Below are 6000 nucleotides of genomic sequence, written 5' to 3' on the forward strand. Positions count from 1 at the left end.
TCACAGATGGAGAAATTGCATTCAATGAGAGAGCATGGCTCTGTAATCCACGACACAACTGGGTTAGAGACGTTGGACTAACGGCGCCTCTGCTCAATGGTGCATTTTCTGACTCATGAGACGTCGGACTAATGGCATGGCACCGTTTGAGCCGTGTTTTGGTGATTAACGCACCGTGGTTCTCCTCCGCTCTGCTACCTGGCTCTGCCCTGGTTCCTAGTCTGAAACATCTCTTCCCTTGCTCTGTTCTGTTTGTTTACCCAAGTCCCCCTTTCAGAAGAGACTGAGCGGGGAACAAGCTGTTTTAATGATGTGTATCATAAAAAAAATAATTGAAGCGGAAAAATCATATTAGAATATTCTCCTTATCGAATGAATTGATTTAATAGATGAATTGTTGCTGTTAAGATACTGTACCATGGATTGATTTCAGGAGCAGGACCACGCCTCAACCAACACTGCCTTCGTTGAACCATGTCTCTGATTATCCACATGCCCTGTTTGCACCAGCCATGCCAATTCAACAATGTTTTTCTTTCTCCTCTAGCAAATATGTACAAGTACATCGCTGTTGGGTTTTTGCTGTTTGCAGTGAAGACAAGCTCTGCCCGTACCTACCGTAGGTCTCCATAGATCTTAAAAGAAAAAAAAAAATCTAAAAATTTTAAGGCTTGTATAATTTTGCTTTTGCTTTCTCTTTAGCAAACGTGGCTCTTCGTGGTAAAGCTACACAGTCTACCACATACGACAGCGTTCATGCCTCTGCCTACAACGCCATCGATGGGAATCGCGAGTCGAACCTCCTTGCAGGCTCCTGTACTCTCACCGAGGAACAGACCAACCCCTGGTGGAGAGTGGACCTGCTGGAGGAATACATAGTGACCTCCATCACCATCAGCAACAGAGGAGACTGCTGCCCTGAACGACTGGACGGGGCTGAGATCCGTGTCGGCAATTCATTACGGGATGACGGGAATGACAATTCTCTGTGAGTGAGCTTGATTTAAAACAGTTCAGATGTTACCTGTGGCTAGTGCGCTTGTCATGATCAATCTGATACCACAGAATTACAAATCTCGGCAAAATCGGCCCTCAACCCAAAGTAAGCGCCCATGTCCCCCTTAATCTGCCCTGGTTTCAACTGCATTTACTTTAAAATAGTTCAGTCCCTGTTTTTCACACATGCCTGCACCAAACATCACACCATCAGCCACGTAGCAACAATCAGCTGTTCAATGAACGTATTCCCATGACAACGGGATTCAACCTGTCAATGTGCCCACGCATGTAAGAAAGGGAACGAGGGAAAGAAGAGAGACATAATAAAAAGTTGATCCATTTTGCCTAGTCAGAGCAGTAGTCCAAGCGTCCTCTACAGTGCATATATTCATTCTTTCTTTGTGCAAAAAAGAGGTGTGAAACTGAAAGAAGTTTGACTCGAGGTCGACCACATTCACACCACACGCGCCACCTCAGAGGACGAGTGAAGCCACTCTGAGAAAAACACCTGTTTCTGCCGGACTTTCCTCTTTTTCTTGCCCCTTAAGGGAACAGGCCACCGTTTTTCCATACTGAGATTTGTTCTTACCTGAGCTTTGACGAGTTCTTTTGTACGAGTTTTGTAGGAGTTCTTTTGGCGTAATAATACCAAGAGTAGTTCGGCGTCCGCACAGTAAAGTGAAGATATTACTGCGCAAATTTCTGCGCAAACTCCTGGTGTTATTATGCCTTACAATATAGTCCCCCCTTTTATCCGCTTAGAAAATCCACATTGTTTAATTTTATGTAATTATACTTTGTAGTGTAACACTTCACGTAACCATCTTTAAATAGGGAAAACGTGGAAGATATCTTGACCTTGTTTGGAGCTATAGAGGAGAGGAGGAGAGGCTAAATGCTAACACCGTCTGAGCTGTGTTTATGTGACTGAGGGCACGCGTGAAGACCAGGCAGGTACAAAAGAACTCGTTAAAGCTAAGGCAAGAACAGTCCTGAGTACCTTAAGTCTCTGGATGTTGTAGGACTGTCTTGGCTGACAATTCTCTGCAACATCGCGTGGCTGTTGGGGGCAGTGCCACAGGTGGTGGTCCCTCTCTTTAAGAAGGGGGATCGGAGGGGTGTACTCCAATTATCAAGGGATCACCCTCCTCAGCCTCCCCGGTAAGGTCTACTCCATGGTGCTGGAGAAGAGGATCCAGCCGATAGTTGAAACTGGGATTCAGGGGGATTACTTTAATGGACAGAATTCCATAAATAGTCTGGGCCAATGTAGTCTGTCATGTCTGACCAACATATAGGCTACATGCACAGTTTCCCCACGTGACGTCTTCCTGGACAGTCAGCCAGACCTGTCAGCGGTCGTTTACATTCACAATTAGCAGGTTTCCAGACAAATATAGAGATAGCTCAGGATCTGGTTAAGGACAAGGAGTTACTGATGGAGTCACAGAAACGTGTTACAAACATCATGTTCGCTGTAAATCCAGCACACAAAGGAAACGTCAGCTGTCGTAAGGAAGAAGAAGAAGAAGATCTTTATTTATATAGGGCCTTTCACAGACATGGTCACAAAGCGCTTTACATGAGACAGTTGTACACTGCGTTCCAAATTATTATGCAAATTGAATTTTTGTGTCAAAAAGGTTAAAAAAAAAGCAATAATAATGAAACTCATGGATGGTATTGTGTCTTGGGGCTCTATGAATCACTGACATAAATCTCAGAGACCTGGGATTATTAGTTGTCAGGTTAAGCCCAGTTAAGGGAAAAACTACTGAAAAAGGGTGTTCCACTTTATTATGCAGATCATCATTTTCAAGCAATAAGGTAAAGAAAAAGGGACTTTCTGCTGATGAAAAGTGTGAAATAGTTGAATGTCTTGGTCTAGGTATGAAAACCTTCGATATTTCATGAAAGATTAAGCTTAATCATCATACAGATAAGAGATTTGTGGATGATTCAGACACACTCCGTTTTGTGCCGATAAAGGCACAATATGGACGGTTTCTGCCAGACAAACACATCAGATTAAGAGAACAGATGCTACAAAGCAGCATACAGGTATCTGAAGCTGCTGGTGCCTCTGGAGTCTCCTGAACATGAAGGTGTAGGACCCTCCAGAGGCTGCAGTTGTGCATAAACCTTCTATCCGGGCCTCCCCTAAACGGTTCATTGAAGCTGAAACAGAAACGGCTGCAGTGGCTCAGAAATACATGAGGACTCATTTTCAAACAGTCTTGTTCACTGATGAGCGCCGTGTAACCCTGGATGGTTAACTCAATGGAGTAGTGAATGGTTGGTGAATGGCCACAATGTCCCAACAAGGCTGTGACGTCAGTAAAGAGGTGGTGGAGTCATGTTTTGGGCCAGAATCATGGGGAGAGAGCTGGTCGGCCCCTTTAGGCCCTTTTAGGCTCCCTGAAGGTGTGAAAATGACCTTTGAAAAATATGTGGAGTTTCTGACTGACCACTGTCTTCTACGCTACAAAAAGAAGAGCCGTGCTTTCCCGAACAAAATCCTCTTCATGCATGACAACACACCATGTCCTGCTGTAAAGAAAACCTCTGCATCACTGGCTGCTATGGGCATAAAAGGAGAGAAACTCATGATGTGGACCCCCTCCTCCCCTGACTTCAACTCTATTGAGAACCTTTGGAGCCTCAACAAAAAAAACTTCTATGAGGGTGGGAGGCAGTTTTCATCCAAACGGCAGCTCTGGGAGGCTATTCTAACATCCTGCAAAGAAATCCAAGCAGAAACTGTCCAAAAACTCACAATTTTAATGGATTTAAGAATTTTGAAGCTGCTTCACACAAGGGCTCCTATGTTAAAATATAACTTGACCTGTTCATATTTTTTTGATTGAAATAGCTTTTGATTTCAGTAAGTATGACCTCCTAATGCTACAAATACAACAAATGACCATTTTCAGTTAATTACGAGCTTTAAAATGTATTGAAACGATGAGTTGCATAATCATTTGGAACAGTGGATTTTGAGGTTTTTACTATATTTATTTTTGAAAAAAATACTGTTATCACTAGGAAATTTTTTCCACCACATTTAAATGATCCTCTACCAGTTAAAGACTTAAAAATTATGCTGACTCTCATTTGAGTTGACAATTTAGAAAATCTTAGAAAAATGTCATTTGCATAATAATTTGGAACGCAGTGTACATTCACTCCATACTCGGTGGTGGAAAGCACCACCGAGTATGGAGTGAATGGAGTAGCTTGAGTTTCCCCTGGGGGAGACTGACAGAAGCGCTTTCGCGACTACACACGTCTGCGCCAACGGACCCTCTGACACCACCATACATTCACTCACACACATCATTCATCCTGGCCTATTGTGCATGTTTTTAGTGGTAGGGGAAACCGGAGAGCCCGGAGGAAACCTACGCAGACACGGGAGAACATGCAAACTCCACACAGAAAGGCCCCGTGCAGGTGGGAATCGAACCCGGACCTTCTAGCTGTGAAGCGAGAGCACTAACAGCTGCGCTACCGTGCCGCCCGCAAGGGGCGGAGCTTTTATCTTAGAGCTAAAGGCAAGGGTTGAAAAATGATAATATAACATGTAAACAAGTAAATATTATCTAAACTACTAACAGGACGATTCTTTTTTGTGCAGGCTCGTTCAAAACTTTGCGCTAGTTTTATTGTTTATTTTGTTAGCCGCGTTAGCCTCATGACAAAAACATCCATCGTTATGAACACGGTGTTTCCTCCAGTGAAGTCGTTATGTGTCATGTAATATTTTTTAACCTGCTCCAGTCACATCTTAACTTTTACTCGCTGTCCTTTACCAAATCTTAAGTTATTGCTTCATTTCTGTGGGACCTGCTCATTTTTAATGGGAAGAGATAACGGACAGGAAGGACAGCGTCTGGCTGGCTGTCCAGGCGGAAATCACGTGGGGTCACTGTGCATATAGCCCATTGGTGATATTGTGTAGTTTAATGTCTTTACCAAACTCTGCTTCCATCAGAGCGGCTGTGCTCCCATCAATCCCAGCAGGCCGCTCTCTGAACATCACCTTCTACAGACGAGAGGAGGGACGATATGTGAATGTGATTCTGCCAGGTTTCAACAGAACTCTGACCCTCTGTGAAGTGGAGGTCTATGGTTACCACGCACCGACTGGTAAGACATGGAATACTGGATACTTTTCTTTACACCATTACATTATTCATTCACGGCCCAGAATAGGATTCTGCAGCATTTCTTGATATGGGTGACAAGGGCAGTCGTAGATTGGCAGAAGCAGATTCACGACAGTGGATTCATGACAGCAGATCCATGACAGCAGATCCATGACAGTGGATTCATGACAGCAGACACATGACAGTGGATTCATGACAGCAGACACATGACAGTGGATTCATGACAGCAGATCGATGACAGTGGATTCATGACAGCAGACACATGACAGTGGATTCATGACAGCAGACACATGACAGTGGATTCATGACAGCAGATCGATGACAGTGGATTCATGACAGCAGACACATGACAGTGGATTCATGACAGCAGACACATGACAGTGGATGCATAACAGCAGACACATGACAGTGGATTCATGACAGCAGATCCATGACAGTGGATTCATGACAGCAGACACATGACAGTGGATTCATGACAGCAGATCCATGACAGTGGATTCATGACAGCAGACACATGACAGTGGATTCATGACAGCAGACACATGACAGTGGATTCATGACAGCAGATCCATGACAGTGGATTCATGACAGCAGATCCATGACAGTGGATCCATGACAGCAGACACATGACAGTGGATTCATGACAGCAGACACATGACAGTGGATTCATGATAGCAGATCCATGACAGTGGATTCATGACAGCAGACACATGACAGTGGATTCATGACAGCAGACACATGACAGTGGATTCATGAAAGCAGATCCATGACAGTGGATTCATGAAAGCAGATCCATGACAGTTGATTCATGACAGCAGATAGATGACAGAAA

This window comes from Gobius niger, assembly GCF_951799975.1.
Source record: "Gobius niger genome assembly, chromosome: 8".
Lineage (NCBI taxonomy): Eukaryota > Metazoa > Chordata > Actinopteri > Gobiiformes > Gobiidae > Gobius > Gobius niger.